The sequence below is a fragment of the Ictalurus punctatus genome, chromosome 13, assembly GCF_001660625.3.
Source record: "Ictalurus punctatus breed USDA103 chromosome 13, Coco_2.0, whole genome shotgun sequence".
Taxonomy (NCBI): domain Eukaryota; kingdom Metazoa; phylum Chordata; class Actinopteri; order Siluriformes; family Ictaluridae; genus Ictalurus; species Ictalurus punctatus.
Genome location: NC_030428.2, coordinates 9,562,924 through 9,583,475, shown reverse-complemented (window position 1 = coordinate 9,583,475; position 20,552 = coordinate 9,562,924). Strand labels below are relative to the sequence as shown.

General features: G+C 47.4%; 1 protein-coding gene across 3 annotated transcripts in view; it reads left to right on the top strand.

Annotated features, from left to right (window-relative positions):
- The window catches only part of jmjd1cb (jumonji domain containing 1Cb), a 138,566-nt gene that overhangs the window by 58,948 nt on the left and 59,066 nt on the right, over positions 1-20,552 (top strand). The gene's annotated exons all lie outside the window — the stretch shown is intronic.

Sequence of the window (20,552 nt, the reverse complement as noted above, 5' to 3'; positions counted from 1 at the left end):
CGGCTTGCTTTTTTGGGATGATTTGGGGTTCTTTTAGATCCTCGCATGTGACAATAAAGTCGGTTTGTTTGGAGCCCCGCTGAGCAGTTTGGGAAAATAACGGAGGGTGTAAACTCTAACTGAAAGATGTGACTGGAGGGCTGTGTGTGGAGTGGTGTGTGTGTGTGTGTGTGTGTGTGTGGGTGGGAGAGAGAGAACAGTGGTAAAAGTTAAACCGTGCTCTTAGTGGCTTGTTGCTGAGGTTGTGTGTTGTTTTGATTATGTAACGGAGTGTAGTACAGCGCCATCTGGCCCAGGCACAGAAGATAAGACTACAAGACAAAACACCAATCACACACACACACACACACACACACATTTTTCTCCTGTTGCTCAGAAATTTGTAATGAAGGTAATTATAATAGGCAGATTAACACCCTGCCTATTGTAACATCTGCCAGCGTTTCTCTTTAAAACAGCCACATCGTTGTTTGTAATGCGTCTTCTCTTTCCGCCGATATTCCATTTCAGTGGAGAGAGAACATCTTATCTGTCATGAAAGGTAGACCGAGAGAGACTTGAATATTTTTTGTGAAAATCACACTCGGAGCAAAAATAAGCGTTATCGAAATCTAATCATCCTAATCAGTGGGAAATTGTAACGACGCTAGTTTCGGGCAGGTGTTTGATGCTCGTCCAGGTGGTGGTAGACTCGATGAGTGGCGAAATATCTAAATGAAGTGAATGCACACAGATGTAGGTCGTGCACTGCCAGTCAAACGTTTGCACTAATAGATAGTATAATATACACAATACACTCACCGTCACATTCAGTTATTGTTCACATGGAACGTTGTGATCTCTGGGGTTTTATCCATGGCATGGTTGTTGGTACTAGATGGGCTGGTCTGAGTACTTCAGAAGCTCCTGGGATTCTCACACGCAACAGTGTGTAGAGTTTACGTAGAATGGTGCGGAAAACAAAAAAACATCGAGTGAGCGGCAGGTCTGTGAGTGGAAAGGACTCGTTGATTAGAGAGATCAGTGGGAAATGGCCAGATCGGTTCGAGCTGCCACGTAGGATATGGTAACTCATATAATCCCTCTTTACGATGCAGTACGATCTTGACGTGGTCTTCTGCTTTGATGTGCTGTGCATTCCGAGATGCTTTTCTGCTCACCGCGGTTGTAAAGTGCTTATTTGAGTTACGATGTACACTTTCTGTCAGCTCGAACCAGTTTGCTCATTCTCTTCTGCTCTCTCTCTCTTCAGCGAGGTTCCATTCGATTCAGTTTTATTCGTATAGCGCGTTTAACAGCGGACGTTGTCTCAGAGCAGCTTTACAGAAACGTATGAACACAGGATACAGATTTTAAGCGTGTGAATGTATCCCTGATGAGCGAGCCGGTGGCGACGGTGGTGAGGGAAAAACTCCCTAAGATGATATGAGGACGAAACCTTGAGAGGAACCCGACTCAGAAGGGAACCCGTCCTCATCTGGGTAACGACGGATAGCGTGAACGTAAAGGGAAGTTCATTATGGTTTTATATGAAGACGGTTTGTTGAACTAATTCACTAAAGGAGACTTGAGTGCAAATTGCAGTCCTGAGGCCTTAGCAGCAACCACAGCGAGAATGTCCATGTGGAATTGAGGTCCAAAACCATTTTCAAGGTACTTCAAGCGGTACCATTCCCACTGCTTGGGGTCGTCCTCACTACCAGAATGTAGTCTCCAGGTGTTGAGAGCTCCATCCAGAGGTAGGGGATCAGGATGGATCAGGCAGGTCCAGAGAGCAGAAAGGGTCAGGATCACTGGCATCTCCATAATATCATGTGTAGCTCGACAGAAGGGGAAAGGGAGAGATCACATTCGACTTTTCTAACAACCTGTAGATCTGTGCTTCGTTCGGAAACGGGGACTCAAGTCGTTACGGTGTTGCGTTTTTCGTCTCGGCTCGGTTCGCTTTCACAAGGCGACGTTTCGAAGCGTGTCAAAATGTGTTCATGCAAGTCCCCCTTAAATAAACTGTCCTCTCATTGGACAGAGTGCGCCTGTTTATTTATCCAAGGTTCCGCCCATAGCGGTCATCCATCAAGATGCACCGTCAGCAGCTCCGCCAGCTTATTGTGACTTTCTTTTTAGCTGTAGGTATTATAATTTATCTAATCTATATGTTCCACAGAGCGATTCAAGCCCGTCTCTTAGAGACGCTCACTAAACACCTTGTAAACCTCCGTGTTTTTGAAAGTTGTTCAGCGATATGTTCATCCGAGCAAATTTCAACGAGGCACTTTACCTTGTTTCCGGTCCGAATTAAACCGCGATTTACGTCGCGAGCCATTAGCAAAACAAAAACACATTTTACGTAATGCAGTTCCCATCATGCATTGCTATACAGGTCGGTCCGTCGGGTCGGATCGCTTTCTCACCACAAGCGAACCGCTCCAGAGTGTGTTCACAGTCGGGCCGAGACCACCTCGAGACGATCCTCGTTTTGGAGCGGATCTGAGCGATTAGCGTGTTCATATACGTCTTTAAAAAAAAAAAAAAAAACCGAACCAAGGGAGAAAATGCACCAGGTTCAGGATCAGCTGAAGAAGGCCTCAGAAAGAAAGAAGGCGGTTTGTTTGGAAGTCTGTTTTCGCTGCACTGTACAACCTCAAACTACCTCGTGCTCAAAGACAGGAGTCTCCGGAGTCCACCGACTTCTACTGTCGCAGTGTCATTCAGTCATCACACAGTATTTCCCTAATTAGCTCAGCTGACGAAACTGTAATTACCCACCGCTCGCACGTTCGGACAACCTGTGGCCTTAGGGAGACTATAGATTCCTCTTTCTCTCCCCGTCACGTTTTCATGGCTGCTCTCTGTCCTACATGTTGCTTCTCTCCTCCTAAGTTTCTTTTATTATTTGTTTTGTCTCTCGCCGCCCCTCCCGCTGTTTCCTTTACACAACCGCATTCACGGCGTCATTATTTATGGCTGCCGTTTCAGTAGAATGCAGAGTTTTACTGCCGCCGGATTGGCCTTACTCAGCAGCGAGGCTGTGCGCTCTCTGGCACGCTTTGGCCTTTGTCTGCACTGTCCTTTGATATATGCTTTCCCTCCTCCCCTGAACTGAACGGGCCGATTGTTCCTTTCCCCTCTGTCCTGACCGCACCGCCCAGATCTATTGACAGACTGTGACCTGGGAATTGCAGGCCAGGGGTAGCCGTGGCCGTCATTCTCCTCTGGCCCCATTAAAGCGCTTTTGCTTTTGGCCTCCTGCCCAGGATATTTACGTCCTGCCCCGGGCTGCAGTCTTCCTCTCTTTCTCCCCTCCAGTACTCCTCCTCACGTCTTCATTTTCCCTCTTTCATGAGGAGCCAGCGTGTTCCTCTGCGAGTTTGGTTTGCAGCCAGGACGTCCGTTTTTGTTATTTTTTTCCCTCTTCTCCCCTCACCCTCTTATGAACGTCTTGCCCTTCCAGCGCCACGTTTACACACATGCATGGAGAACAGACCGTCCAGCCGCAGATACAGACAGACAGACTCTCGCTGTGTATATTTAATAAGACAAGGTGCCCACAGTGACAGCAGAAGTTGGCCGTAATACGTTTTGAGTGTAGGTTTGAGGATGAAAGTCATCCTCCTGCTTCCCTGGCTACACATATGCTAATGATTCAGTGTAAATCTTCTCTCACTGTTGACGGTTCACTTGATTCATGACTCAAAACCATCAACGGCTTAATTGTGACACCCCCATCTCTCTCTCTCTCTCTCTCTCTCTCTCTCACAGCTCAAGGGTCAAGCTCTAAGCCCGATCGAGGCTCACACCCTCTCTGACGCACCCCGTGCCTCGTTCACACAGACCCACCGTAGCGCCTGCTAGATTAAGCGCTACGCATGTCACTCTATTATGAGAGACAAAATCACTCCTGCGAGGAACAATGCGCCCGTTTATAAGCCTCAAAACCGTGGCATGAAAACCCATTATTTTCATCAGCCGGCGCGGGTGATTTTAATGGAAGGCTAGGACCGCCCGTGTTTGGGATGATCACTATCGAGCAGCGTGAAAGGGAGCTCTCGTGCGGTGGAGTGAAAACGAACACGATGGCGTCTCCCTGTTTTCCATTGTCGAAGCATGAAGTAAGACTGAAAGAAGAATCCCGTCTTAATTACTGCTTACACGAGTAATATTTACCAGTGGACAGTAATTCAGACTACTCGACTACTGAAAAACCGATTCGCACTATGCTGGGCTGTTTTATTAGTGCAGTTAAATGCTGATAAACAACAGCAAAGAATGCCTCAAACCGCACTTAACAGCCATACACGGACTACTAATTACATTTCCAGCTTCAGTGCTTCATTCGGTTACACTGTTAAAGACGAAAATAAACCAGATGATAAATCTGCGTTTCATAGTGAAGTTATATGAATAACCCCAATAACGTAAGATGTAAACAAGTTGTCATGTACACTGTATGGTCAAACGTTTGTGGACCCCTGACCTGTGTTTGTTGACCATCTCATTCCAGATTTAGTCCCCTTTTTGCTGTTATAATAACCTCCACTCTTCTGCGAAGGCTTTCCACTAGATTTTGGAGCGTGGCTGTGGGGATCTGTGCTCCACACAAGATCATGCATCCACAAGATCATTAATGAGGGCAGGCACTGGTGGCAGGTGAGGAGGCCTGGGGTTAAGTCAGTTCCAGTTTATCCCAAAGGTGTTCAGTGGGGTTGCGGTCAGGACTCATCCAGCCCAGCCTTGGCACATCATGACCTAAGAGGTTTGAGCCTCTTGGGTCCAGTGAAGGGAAATTGCTCCAACGCTACAGCAAGTAAAGACATCCTATGCAATTGTGCTTTCAACTTTGTGTGTGATGGTCAGGCGTCCACAAACTTTTGAGGAAACCGTGTAACGTGTAAAACTCCAGAGGGAAAGCTCATAAAACCCTGCCCGGTTGTTATTTTTCCGCGGTGCATTCGGAAACCTTAACGCCTGCTTACACATTGGTTAAGCTCTCAATCCAGTGGAAAACACTGGTTGGGTCTTAAAAAGGTTTTCGGAGCTTCGGCATGAACACAAACACATGTGCCAGAGTTGAGGAATCCACCGTCGTGCTTACGGAAATATCTGCTTGTACACGGATGTAGGTTTCTGGGAAACCTTCTGAAAGCTGCAGAGCTATTCCGGTTACGTTATAGAGACAGAGCTTCCTGTTGGCAAGTAGCGATCTCATAACCGAGCCCCGTTCTGATCCGAGTCGTATTTTTCGTCATGCTTGTTGGTGTGAACAGGAGCTAGATTAAAGCTTTTCATTAGTGTAAGACGTCTGACGCGTCCCGCAGGAACTCGAGCCCGTCTTTTTTGGCATTAGCTCATGAGCTGGTCGTCAATAGCGCCTGTCAGGGTGATCCATGCCCTGCTGTATTTATATTCTGGGGAACGACACATTAACCACGCACAGTCCGGCTGTACTGGGAAAGTGAACTGCAGTGTTAGCGTTATTCGTTCAGACTATAGTCTTGGAGCCGTTGGAGCGGTTTTTCAGGTTCTTCTGTGTTTTCGCCGGCGATACGGGTTCGACACGTCTGGCTACTCGGTAAGGTCTAACAGTGAATAATAGCATCGAGCTTGCCAGACTTGTCAGTGTGTGTATGTGCTTATCTGTAGAGCTTGGAGTGTCAAGTGGAGGTCCTGGAGAGATTTCCTGGAAGCCACCGGATTTACACGGTAATCGTGTTTAGAGTTGAATCAGGTGTGCGTAAATGAGGTAGGATGCGTCGCTGTGACCCTGCAGGACTGCAGTCTGACAGGCGTGTTGTAGAGAAAGAGGTGGGTGGCAGGATAAAGAGAGCGCGGATGATCCTTCACTGCCAGCTGCACAGCTGGCTTTTTAATAGCACCAATCATAGGCAGGCAGCTTTTACAGCCCAGGGTTGCTTTGTCCCGCCCGTGCTAAAAGCCCCGGGGAAGAGGGGGAAGAGGGGGAAGGGGATGGTGCAGATCAAACAACCCTCCCTCTCCTCCCTCTCCACCAGGTCCCTTCATCACAGCTGGCTTTTATTCGCCGCTTTCCATTCTAATGTCGTGTGTGTTATGCCACCAGATCCATTTCTGTAGAGATGCCCAGAAAATCAGCAAAACCATACAAGCTGTAATTAGTCCACAACTGGAGCGTCCCCACACCAGTCGAGTCTCTTCAGCCGGCTTGTGTTTATGCTTTAACTGGAAGAACAGTACGATCCCAGATTCGGTCTCAAGGTCGTGCCGTGCCCGTTGCTCACAGCCTCTCATTGTGCAAGAGTTTGTTTATCCTCGTCATTGGAGCCAGGCCTGTGCTCTGCGCAGCTGTTTGTGAGGAACGCTAAATCCTCGTATGTGGAAGCCTTTGTCTGTGCTGACCTTCTCGTTCAGCGGACACTTCAAATGGTTTGTCTATACGACTCAGTTGTACAGTACGACCTCAGGCCTGATGGTCACGGCGGACAGCGGGAACTGGATGAGGTCATTCAATAAAGCCGAGACTTTTGTGCTCGTTGTATTTCGGCCTTTCTTCCGCGTCTGTAGCATTTCAAACTACGTGCGAGGGTTAAATATTACACGACGGTACTTTCACACTATGACAGTGAAGTTCTTTGTTAAGGAATTCCCTCATGTCTCTCTAATCCTGTACGGTTATGTCGTTTTTATTAGGGGACCAAGCACCAAAAACTGTTTAGGCACCATGTTGGAATTGGATGACTTCTTCTTCCTCTTCTACTTCTTCTTCTTCTTCTCCTTCTCCTTCTTCTTCACGGGAATCTATGGCAGCCCAATCAACGCTTTGTACGCTTTTTATGAAATTTGGCACAGTGATCGAGGATAGTCTCTGCTACCTTCACAGCAACATCTGTGTGTGTCATTCAAGTACTGTACTCACCCTCTCTAGCACCACCAATAGGGCAAGTCTGGACATACATTTACAATAATAACGGCACAATATCCTAGAAGTATGATTCCACTCTCCTCTGATACCATGAAGTTAATTTCCACCATATTGTATTTTCCACCATTTTTAATAAAATTATTATTATTATTATTATTATTATTTCATTTCTTCTCCTTCCAATTTCTTCAATCGTCACCAGATTCGGAGCGCAGCATTGTGAGACCGATCCAAACAAAACTAGCTTCTCGGATTTGCGATATGCAGAGCGTTTCATCCCTGACGCGTTGCCTTCGTATGTAGTATATCTCCTTGGGAACAAGCGACGACGGTCATGATGGGTTTATCGGTGGGGTCAGAAAGTGCTCGGTTCCCTTAAACGCCGATTGCAGCTAAATATTCGTCATTTTTTTTTAAACATTCCAGCAAAAACGCTCAGGAGAACATTCCAGTTGCTTATCCTCATCCCATCCACACGGCTACAGAAGCTTGTACCGCTTGAAAACGTCTTAAGACCTTAACAAACGCTTTTATGCCTCACTGTATTGTCACTTTAGAGTAAACAGTGCTCTTTTTTTTTTTAAACCAAGGAAAATAGATTATCGTTCAGAGGTTCAGATGGAGATTAGATAGAGAGGGAAAAAGCTCCAAAATGGAGTCGTTAACAACACACACAAGAACACAGACCTTTCTCAAGCTCGCAAACTATTGTGTGATGAGACAGCATGGAGCCACCGCTCCAGAACCCACTATTACATGAGCTTTAGGCAATTTGAGGCTTTTCGATGTCCAGGCAGCACTCGGCTGTGTCTTGTAACGGAAGAGTTGTGTGTTATTTTCATACACTGCTCACATGTGCTGCCCACGCACCAGTCACATGAGCAGGTCCACTCCGTGCTCATAATAGCTCTCTCTCTCTCTCTCGCTCTCTCTCTCGCCGTTATCCTGCTTTGATTACATTCTGTATTTCTTCTTATTTATTACCCCCATCTCTCTCTCTCTCTCTCTCTCTCTCTCTCTCTGTGTCTGGTGTGTGTGTGAGTGTGTGAGAAGAACAGTCACAGCTAGGCCTTGTGTCATGGAGAGGGCATTTAATTCCCATGGCCTGACTCTCTGGCTATAGACGGTGCATTGATTGGTCGCACAGCACACTGTTAATCCTAGTTAAGATCGCGCTGTATTAAAGCACGGCACGGCTCATGTCTGAGAGATTTGTGCAGATTAGTCATTATGGATATGGCTTTTGTTTTACACTGACAGATGGTTGAGACACCTAAGAGTCACATAACTGCAGTCTGTGCTGCTTTCCTTTTACCGTCCCGAACAGAATCACATCCTGTTGTCAAAGTGAAAGCGTGTGTTTTGAATTAGTCTCTTTCCTATTGTATAGGTTCCTATTGTATGACAAGAAAATTGATATATAATTTAAAAAAAAATATATATATATATATATATATGTTTTTACATTTGCTAACCAAGTTGGATAGAAAAGGTTTCAGATATTTCAATAGACTAAAACATTCAAATGCGATTTATTCATTTGTGTATTCATTTTTGCTTCTGAATACGTGAACCCATTCAGCGCTAACGGAATTACAGTAAGCTAAAAGATAAAACTAATATTATGTGTTGAAAGTAATGAGTAGTCCTACTGGAAACAAAAGCATGTTAATATAATTGCCTTTATGACAGTTCTACTAAAAAAAAAAACCCCATTCAATAAGATTCTACTAATCCAGGGAAATTAAATGTTATCTTATTAATCCAGATCTGCTCTTTTTTTTTTGTATTACTACTATGTACAGAAATGGTCTATATAGTACTATCGGACATATAGTGCGTATAGTAGTTGTTTGTCCTGTGAAAACTACATCTCAGAAGTCTTTTAGTGCTTGTATTAGAGGAGAAACAACACCACAGCTCTGATTATGACACCGTTCATCTGTAAAACAGCTCAGCGAACACTGTAATTGCATGTTTGGTTCAAATCTATTCACAAATACCGACTGTAGCAACATGATAGATCAGGCCGGTTCTTCAGAATCTGGCCCTCCAGGTCTACTGTACGGTAGAGTTCAACTCGAACCTCAAACTCACAATTTTGACAGAAGAACGCTACTATAGAGGACTTACTTCTGTGAGAATTTCAGGTTCGTATCCGGTCCCCCACCAGAGATACACAACCCGAACGTGAGGGGAATTTTTTTAAAAAGAACTAAGAGAAGTCTCAAAAGTGAAATGTTCTGCATGCACACTATACTCACCTAGGTGTCCCCTAATACACCGGAGCAGGTTCTCCATTTACCTTGTAATGCGCTCTCGAGATCAGGTTTTGTTCCAAGAAGCTAGGACCATCCTGAGCCGAGACGGTTTATGTAAACAGCCGTGTAATCAAAATTCGTTGATGGCCGTCATAGTTAAATCAAGTTAAAATAATAATTAAAAAAAAAAAACTGTTGCTTTTGCAATGCCAACATATAGATGTAATCACTCAAAAAATGTTTTTTTTGTTTTTTTTTTGAAAATGAAAAACAGTCGAGCAGCCTGCATTGGACCACTTAAGATGGAATGACCCGTTGGTTGATCCTGTTTCTCATCATAACAGCTGGCAGCCAATACAATTCAGACTGAAAACAGACTCAACTGCTGCGCAAAAATCTATTCGGCATCTTTGGATTATAAAGGTGATATATAATGAGCGATATAATATCCCAAAGGGGTTCAAAACCGAAATCCAGCATCCTTAACTTCGCCACTGGTACCATGGGTAAGAATGTGTGTGTGTGTATGCGTTTCACATACAGGCTTCATATTGTGGTATATCGTATAAGTCGGCTGCAGTGCACTGACGCTTCCGGTGTCATCTACTGTTTGAAATCTCTGCCAGCTGTCTCGGTGTGGAACACAGATCCGCTTTTGAAAAGCCGCGTACGTGTCGCAGGACTGCCGCGGTACGTCCCCGTAGGAAAACGGGAGCTGCTTCGGCGTCCCTGTCCTTCCTCCCGCTGTCTGTGAGACTTTATCGAATCCAAAATGTAAAACCTTCCAGTGCACGCGAACAAGAAACGCTGTTCGCCAGTCCTATGCCTCCATTGTGTTTTTCTGCTTTTTAATGAATGCATCATGTCTGCGTGCTTCTCTCTGGGTGGCCGCTGGCTCTTTAAACTTCAGGCCTGGTCAACAGCGGGAATTTCTCCTCCATCAACTGCAACTTCTCAGAGACTCTAATGCATTTTCCTGCGATTAGTGGTTTATTTATAGAAAGGCTTCCGTCTGCACGGTTCCGGACCGCCGGGCCCCTCCACGACGGAGCGGTTTACTCTAAAACACCAGGCGACCCCGTGACCTCGGTGCCACCTGTAAGCAATGACGAATGGCGGTGTAGCTGAATCAGCCTCCGCTGAGAGGAAATCATAAAGTCTCTGATGTCGGTCCGAACACAGACGACGATATCGAGGCATTTATTTATTTATTTATTTATTTATTTATTTGCTTAAGCCGGCGTAATTATTAAGCTTTGCTCCTGGGAGCCGTTGCCGTGGCGCTTGGTTCCGTTCAGAGGCACAGCTTTATAACCGCTCACACGATCGAGTACAACACCAGCGCTCTAGCGGTTTAATAAAAGCCGCTCAAGGTAACCTAATCTGCTCCTTTAATATGTTCACAATGCTGTCTGGGCTCTGTTTATTTACTTTTTTTTTTTGTTTTGTTTACGACCCATTTAATTCAGCACTTGTCTTTTGTTGTTAGCGAGCGAGAGTTTGTGAGTCGGCAAGGTAAGGAGAATCGGAGTGTCTTTGATTAATGTCTCCCTCAGGGTTGGGCTTATATCACCAAACTTGTTTGGATTGGAAGTCTCTCTCTCTCTCTCTCTCGCGCGCGCTCTCTCGCTCTCTCTCAAGCGATGATGCGCTTACATTGTACAAAGCATATCTGACTCATAGAGACGGTTCAGACTGTCCCTACACGCCCGTACACACACACACACACACACACGAAGACTTTAAAACCACCCACTGTGCCGAGGAGCTGTCTGTGCCATGTGAGTGTCTCTCAGGATGATCAGTATGAGCAAGCAGGAGATACCTGTTCCCAAAAAGTGTTTTGGTCCACACCTCAACAGGCCGACATGCATCGACACTTCCCGAACCTTTTTAACTGCTCTGAGATCAGCTCGCGCTATATACATTTGTCCCCGCCTCGTGTCACGGTGGCGTCACGCACCGCAGCGTGAGCTCATTAACCTCTAGCCGATTCCACGGTGTTAATGGCTGGGCGTGGCATTTGAACCGAAGTTTGATTCTAGCTCGGTGCAGCCCTACAATAACGTGACACTACATCTGAGCGTATTAGGAATGCAGACGGTTTAAATGCTTTCAACGTAACCTGGGATTGACACCTGCGTGTTGTTCTTACTGCCATTAAATCTGTTCGGTCTGATTGGTTCGAACATTTCCAGACAGGAGACGTGAGCAGCATCAGTTGCAAGAGATACTTTGATGACCCCACTGATTTGATCGTGAAACAGGGTCCCTTACTCAAAGTAAAAATGTAACACTGAATTATAGAAAAGCTTTATTTCCATGAGACAGCGGCTACGTTTACACGGACAGCGGTAATCTAATCATGGACCTTATTCTGAATAAGACAATATTGTGATTAAGGTGATTACATGAGTGGCTTTTCGAATACTCCTTTCATGTTCACGTTTTACATGTTATAGAACATAGATCGATTAACGGCTCACGTCATTACGTCACCGCGCCACGCCGTCCGACTCCCTCCAGAATTCCACGCACCGACATACAGTTGGTCTTCGTTATGGGACCGTATACCGTTTTGCGTGTATCATTTTTAATTTGACGGACGCTTCAAGTGCGGTTAATTATTCGTCGTGCCGTACGTGCTAATAGACGACCGCTTGAAGCCGTGTTCTGCGTCCCAAACCGCGTACTTACCTAACATATAGTAGCTGAAACACATGTATCTCGCCTACTATATAGCAGGTAAGTACGCGGTTTGGGACGCAGCCGTGCTCTCTTGTTTATCGTCAAACGGTCGAGCGCTGCCGCGTGTGTGTGTCCTGTCACAAGACGCGGTGAAAACTCCCACACGACGTTAATAGTGTGATTAAGGCGTGTACACGTCTGTAACGATCACCGTTTGCATGCTAGTTTCTTAATCAGAGTATCGTCTTAACCGGGTTAATATCGGATTATCGTCGTCCACGTAAACCTGCTGAATTTCGGTCGGCTTCCGTTAAAAAATACGAGCAAACGGACGTCGTGTGGAGGCTTCGCTTACCGTGTCATGAACATTCACATGCACGCTAAACTCGTTATCCTCAACCCTCGGATTATATAACGGTCCCTTGTACCACCTATGTCCTATTTCTGTTTTCCATGAATTTTTTTTTATAAATATGCAACGAAAGAAGCAGTTCTTCCTCTTCCTCACGTTCCTCATCTTTTCTTCATGTGCTCCCAACGACAGTTGTCGGCACTTAGCAGCTTTCCTGCTACAACCCGAATAAATCCACCGTGTTAGTATGCACACGAACCGATAGGGGGCGGGTTCAGATCGGTCAGCCGGTACACCGCTTATATTGTACCCATTACCGAATGCTGGAGAAATGGCTGGAGTCACGTCTGAGCTCGCTCGCACACACTTTTCTTTGAACCAATCTCCAGAGAGCCCCGTGGTGTGAGCGTGAAGTCTGAAACGCATGAAATCGGCGATCCTCAAAGCCGTCCAACATGCGGAGGGTTTGAGATGGCACCGACTCGAGAGGATTCGGGGCCACTGCGAAGGAGCCCAGTCTTCTGGAAGAGCTGAGGATATACACACTTACATACCTGACACAGGCAGGGGCCGGTCCCCTCTCTCTCTCTCTCTCTCTCTCTCTCACACACACACACACACACACACGCAATCCAGGAACAAAGTTCTGAATCTCTACAGCGTTTGTTATGCAAGCACAACGCGAGAGATGTGAGGGATGCTCTTACATCGCTCTTACAATCAGAACAATGGCATCGTCATGTAGCGTCCGGGACACCGTATTGTTCTGCATGTGTATATGCACAGAGAGGAAGGGTTTGAACACGATGCATTATCGAGGCTCTCGTGTGTGTGTAACGGCAGATACACACTCGTCCGTACGCTCCACAGCACATACGGATCGCACATGTGTTTGTTCTGCTATCTGTCATCACTCATCCTTGACTTCTTCAGTCAGAACATCAAGTTCGAATACACCGCAAGTAAGCCTGGGCAATATGATGATTTATACCCTGAACACTCGCTTCTGATTGGCTGGAAGGCGTTGAATGCACAGGCCGTTCCGGTCAGCTGCCTACAAACCGTCGTAACCATAGTAACATACAGTTAAACTCACAGCTTCGTCGTTCATTAGAGACGCAGCACGTTCGCAGGTAATTCACACGCACACACACACACGATCTCTGGCATCTCTCGCTCTAATAACTGTCCGTTATAATTCACTCAAATGAATGTCATCTTATCGCACTACTTTATCTCTGTGGATAATTTCGAGCGAGCGGAATTATAGACCCGTGTATAAAATAACACACAAGTTATAACGGACTGTTATCTTTATCCATTCAGGCGAGTTCTGCGCCGCGGACATCGGCGACGTCGTTAACCCGTCGGTGCCGGCAAGTGAACTCGATCTGAAAATCTTTGTAGCGATGAGGTTTTTATGTAACAATACTGTTTTAGCTACATCTGGTGATGCACATCGGGTACGGCGGAAATGTGATGCTTTTTGTTACGCCACTCGCCTGTAATCGAGAAGCCTCCGATCATTCTGAAGCAAACCAGAAAGTCTTCTGTGAAAGCGGGGGGAAAGAGGGAGGCGACCATGAAGGCAAAGCGTGTGACGGGAGGGCGGGCGATAAAACTCAGGAATACGTCTAGACGCTCTTGCCTGCATTTTTTAATGACCCGAGTCATCGTCAGAGCCTCGATGATGAACATCCTCTCCGAGCGTCCGAGAGGACGCTCCAATCACACCTCCAGGGTTCCCGCTGCTGCCCTGTGTGTGTGTGCGGAGTTTGCATGTTCTCCCCGTGCTGCGGGGGTTTCCTCCGGGTTCTCCGGTTTCCTCCCCCAGTCCAAAGACATGCATGGTAGGCTGATTGGCGTGTCCGTAGTGTATGAATGGGTGTGTGAATGTGTATGTGAGTGTACCCCGCCTTGCTCCCTGGGATAGTCTCCAGGTTCCCCGTGACCCTGTAGGATAAGCGCTATAGAAAATGGATGGATGAACATCCTTCATAGTTAATGATTAAAGAGATTATTATTATGACGTAGGTGTATATTAGTACACTCTTGGAAGCAACCGTTAGCTCGAACACGCTTAAGTTGCCTTTGTTTGGTTTTGTTGGAGAAAAAGGCTTTCCGTTTAGAAAGCTAGGAGGAAGACCGCAGAGCGATGCGGACGTGTCCGTTACCGCTCAGCACATCGACGCATGACATCATCCGAGCCGCAGATGTCAGACCTGCGGATTTGCCGACCCCTTGCTCGGCTCCTTTCTCCGTTCGTTTGATCAGGCTGCGTTGCCGAAGCCGCAGACACAGACGCACGTTAATCCGGCCGCCCCAAGGGACGTGCCTCCTGGAATTCTAACCATTTAATAACAAAACCTCGGAGCTCTTACGTCACGGATCAACACATCACGTTTTTACGCGGGACACGACGAAGCACGCAGTTCGTACATTATTAATTCATTTGATGAATCAGACACGTACGTAGCATAAACGTAATATTACAACTCGCGTCGTGAATACGCTCCTTCCATGATAACGCACTAAAACACAGACGGTGGATAACTAAAGCGTAAAGAATGCACAATATTCTATTACAGTCTATTGTATTATTTCCATCCATCCATCTTCTATAGCGCTTATCCTTTTCAGGGTCACGGGGAACCTGGAGCCTATCCCAGGGAGCATGGGGCACGAGGCGGGGTACACCCTGGACAGGGTGCCAATCCATCACAGGGCACAATCACATACACACTCACACATCCATTCATACACTACGGACACTTTAGATACGCCAATCAGCCTACCATGCATGTCTTTGGACTGGGGGAGGAAACCAGAGTACCCGGAGAAAACCCCCGCAGCACGGGGAGAACATACAAACTCCGCACACACAGGGCCACGGTGGCAATCGAACCCCCGACCCTGGAGCTAACCACTAAGCCACCGTGCGCCCCATTTTATTATTTATGATATCGAATTTTTTATTTTTAAGTCCAGTGTCTGAATATTCTTAAGAATTAAAAGTGCGTCACTCTTTGAAAGTGTGTACTTGTGTTATTATGCCATTTATATCATCATTATATCAGTGGCATCAAATAGTCTTAAAATGACAATACTATCGTTATATCTTAGTATATATATATCGTCCAACGCAAGCGGTGATCGTGACAGGCCTAGCGTCTCTCCCACAGGAAGTTGCTCCTGTTCTGATGCGCGTCAGAATCGTGTAAACACGCTCTTAGTGTACTCCTTGAAGTACAGCCTCAGCAAGTGCACTGCGTAATTATATAAAAAGGTTTCTGAAGCGAAGCCGCTGCGCTCGTGGGAACGTGGCATTCAGCCACGATGTGCTCCTAATAAGACAGGAACCTCCGGATCATCCCCGAGAACCGAAAGCCTCTTTAGCCGCTACCGTGCGACCAGCAAAATCATTCATGAAAACGTTACCACTATTTCCACGCGCATCTTCGCTCCCCAACCCTTCAGCGAAACCGCGTACTCGGATTCGTGGACGTCGCTCCGACGCTCGGCGTCCCGCGTTTCCTCTCTAGCGCGACCTACGCTTCGGCAGAGCGGGCGCGGATAACGATCATCCTGCCAATAACACGGAGCGAAGTGAACTAGGAAGAAGGAGCAGGGTGCAGAGCTCGCATTAAACCTAATGGATGCTTTTGGCTCGGCTCTCGTTTTACAGATTTCTTTTTGGCGGCATGCCTGGAGTTTCAGAAAGACATTATCTGGCACGCGGCACCGTCCTAATTTTATAGCATTCACACCGCCTTGGAAGAGAGAAGAAAGCTGATTTCGACCGGATTGCCTCGCAATTATTTTTAGCCGCGATCTCGCGTGCAGCGCACGTACATCTCTGTCAACGAGTCGGTGGGATTAGTGCCGTTTATTCAGTCACGTGAATGCGCAGGTGCAGTACGGATGTGTCTCGGGTTAATATCTGCCCAATACCGTTCGGATCATATTTGAACTACGCTATATTGCCAAAAGTCAGTGGACACCTGATCGTCACACCCTTGTGTGCTTGTTGGACGTCCCACGCCAGATTTAGTCCGCCTTTGCTTTTATGCTCGTAAGACACCACTCTTCCGGGAAGGAAGACTGGATTTTGGAGCTCGTTCAGACACCAGAGCTTTAGTGAGGTCAGGCGAGGGGGTTCATTCGGTTCATCCCAGAGGTTGAGGTCAGGGCTCTCTGCGGCAGGACACTAGATCGTCCGATCCAACGTTGGCAGACCGCGTTTTCATGGAGCTTGCTTTGCGCACAGGCGCACCGTCTTGATGGAACAGGTCCGGGTCTTTTAGTTCCAGAGAAGGAACTTGAACGTGTGCGACGGTGGACAGAAGTTCATATGTGCGGTTACTGTGAGCATGCCGGTATTCGATATGAAGGGACACTCAGAACTCCGTCAGTACCGATTCAAACTTGCAAAAAACTATCAAGAGCAAAAGTTCAGCGTGAGCTCACGTCTGTAATTACCAGTTAGACTTGGCAGCACGTGTCCATCGGCGGTATTCGAGGTTTTACCCGTGACCCAGTGCAGTGTTTTAATCTCTTCAGTATGATGTTCAGACGAGGCCCATGCTAGGTTCAAATCTCAAAAAAAAAGTATTCTGGCCTTCTGTCATTTTCTTCACTGTGTTTAGACGACCGTATATATTTATAGACAGAGAGAGGGGTTTTTTTTTTCTCTCCCCCCCCCTTGCCTAAAATGTTTATTTCCATTTTCGTTCCGAGACGCCGGGCTGAAAATACCTCGTTCTGAGAATACCCTCGCTGCGGTATCTTTACATTATTCATAGTTTCACTTTTCATTTTTTCCAACTGACCTCATTTTCGGTCGCCAGAGCTCGAGCGCACAGGATGATGAGTTTGACAGGGCTTGCAGCACAGCGCCGCACGGTAAAGAGCCACTCGCGGCGCCACGCGGGGAACGAGGACCGGATCTCGGCCCGGGCGTCCGCTCCATCCCGTCCCTACGTGCTTCTACCGCGCGTTCGCTCGCAGGACACGCAGCCCGGGGCCGAGAGGCCGACGACGACGAGCTTTTCACCAGGAACCGCGTTCGTGTAACCATCAGCGATATTAACGAGGAAGAAAGTGCTGCCCGTCTGAGCAGAGAGTTCGGACTCGAGTCAGAGGGGAAAGGAAGGACAGAGAGACAGCGCTCCCGCAGGATGTCCTCTCAACAGCAGGCTGTGGAAAGTCTTTACTTTGAAGCGGCTTTCGTTCCACAGTGACGTACCGGAGAGATGCGGTAACACGCGATACGAAAGCTCGTGAGCAATTCCGCGCGAATGTCAAGCTTACCAAAACAAAGGAAGTCCCTAACGAAAGAACAAACCCCTTTTTATGTTCTGCATTAACGTGCCGTGATGGAAATTTGAAGGAAATCGCCGCGTTTATCCACCACGATACTAAAGCGATAACGTTCTCAAGCCGCCGTATCGTTCACGGTCTCAAAACTATTTGTTTCATATACAAACGTTATATGAACAATAAGCATTTTGCAGGAAGATGGACAAATGTCTGAGAAAGAAATGCACTCACCCTGCGAGGACAGCAATGTGTAAGGGCTACACGTAGGACGTCACGACGCTCCAGTGCTGCGTCACGTCCGTAACGTTTTCCAGATTAAATTTATATCACGTAATGGTTACTTATACAGATACCTTTCTGTACAAAGGTATAAGATGTCCATGCGAGTTATGATCATCCGCTCATCTCCCGTCTTTGCTCCGGACGGCCGTAATAACGCGTTACGGACGTGAGCGAATCGTGCGCACATTTGATCACCGCGACGCTGCTGTGAGATGTGGAGTTATATTACTGCGCTCTGTTTCTGGATCACTGTATCAGAACATTTCAGACATGTAATTTACTCTAGTAACGTGTAAGTGGTTCAGTTTGGAACGGCAGCGAGAGCAGCACGGGGAGCTAAAGATCAGGATTTGTGAATCAGTAACTGTGAGTGTGTCTGAGAGAGAATCCAAACGACATCCACGATTAGAGGTGGGTAAGACGTAATGATCGCTACTAGCGATCATCTTGACACAAAGCAGAGGACTGCGCTCGTCTCGACTCGAGCGCACATCGAACCGCGCAGATAGGATGAAACCTGCGCCTTCGTTTCGACACACAACAGAATGCTGCGATCATTTGGACACGCGATTGTGATTTGAACTCCATCCATCCCTCCCTCCCTCCATCCATCCCTCCCTCCATTCATACCTCCATCCCTACCTCCATCCATCCATCCCTCCATTCATACCTCCATCCCTCCATCCATACCTCCATCCCTCCATTCATACCTCCATCCATCCCTCCATCCATCCCTCCCTCCCTCCATCCATCCCTCCATCCATTCATACCTCCATCCCTACCTCCATCCATCCATCCATCCATCCCTCCATCCCTACCTCCATCTCTACCTCCATCTCTACCTCCATCTCTACCTCCATCCATCCATCCCTCCCTCCATTCATACCTCCCTCCCTCCATCCATCCCTCCATCCATCCCTCCATCCCTACCTCCATCCATCCCTCCATCCATCCCTCCATCCCTACCTCCATCCATCCCTCCATCCATCCATCCCTACCTCCATCCATCCCTCCATCCATCCCTCCATCCCTCCATTCATCCCTCCATCCCTCCATTCATACCTCCATCCATACCTCCATCCATACCTCCATCCTTCCATCCATGCATTCATCCATACCTCCATCCATCCCTCCATTCATACCTCCATTCATCCCTCCATTCATACCTCCATTCATCCCTCCATTCATACCTCCATCCATCCCTCCATTCATACCTCCATTCATCCCTCCATTCATATCTCCATTCATACCTCCATCCATCCCTCCATTCATACCTCCATTCATCCCTCCATTCATATCTCCATTCATACCTCCATCCATCCATTCATACCTCCATCCCTCCATTCATACCTCCATCCATCCCTCTATCCCTCCATCCATCCCTCCATCCCTCCATCCATTCTCCACCATGCTTGTCCTCTGTAGGGTCACGGTGATGCTGCATCCCTGTGTCTCGTGCCGTAGGCAGGGAAACACCCTGGGCATCACAGGGATAACACACAAACATGCCCTCACACCTACGGGCAATTTAGTGTCTCAGGCCCTGTTTATACTAGTGTGCTTTCGTTTTAAAACGCATAACTGTTGCCACGGTTACGCCTGTCGTCTACGCTACCCCGGTGTGTCCGACCCTCGAAAACGGAGACTTTTGGAAACGCCGAAGAGCCCGTTTTAGTTTGAAAACTCCGGGCTCACGTTTCAGACCAAAACAGAGGCGTGGCTTCGCCCACATTCGCCCCCTGATTGGGTCTTCCGGATCATTGTATATCCTTCCCTGATTCGCCAAGCCCCTACCATACGCCCATTACGCTACCTTGATCGTATACACAACAACACGGAGACTGAACCGCAAGCTTCGCTGGCTTTGTGGTCATTCTCAGCAGCCACTGTGCAGTTCGATTCTGTATTTGATAAAACTGCAGCTGCCTACATGCGCAAGAGGCGAGCTACGATTCGAGCGATCAGCAGCGAATCTCATTTCGAGCGGCGCAAGACCTGCATGGAACACCGGTTTGGACTAGCACCCGACTTCCTGTTTACACTTGTACGCGCATGCCCAGTGTGCACGAACGGTCATGTGACATGCGTATTCGGCCGTACCGTGTGGACGGAGATCGTTTCTCTAACACAGCGGAAACGCCAGTGCGGACCAGGATCGTTTTCATTTTAAAACGAATTCGCACCGGTGTGAACAGGGCCACAGAGTCACCTGACCTGCATGTCTCTGGATTGTAGGGGGAAACCGGCGATTTGAACTCCGATATGACCGATATTTAATATAGCTGCCGATTTAGCTTACAATTCTGCTTACAATACCATAAATATTTTATGTTCTACGGAGAGCCAACCCTTCTCCATTCGGTCTGTATTAATACACATCAACGCTGTATTAATACAGCAGTGTAGTCCATTCTGCAGAGACGAACACGAACACCACGCCCTCCCTCTCCGTCTCTAATCCATTTATTTTTCGTTTGTTCCCGCCAAAGAGACCTCCACTCTCTGCTACGTACATTTTCCTCTGCAGGCTTTGCCGTTTGTTGTCTCTTTATCCGCTTGAAGCCGCGATCTCATGGCCTCCTGGTGCTCCACGCCTCCTAGGTCTTTCTAGGAGAGTCGTAGAAAGACTCCCCCGTCTGTATCTCCTGAAGTACACCACCAGCGTCGGTGCGAATCCGACGAATCCTCTCCGGAGTTCCGAAGCATAATCGCTTTAACCCGTCGATAAAACGAGCCGTTAATTGTTTTGCATATT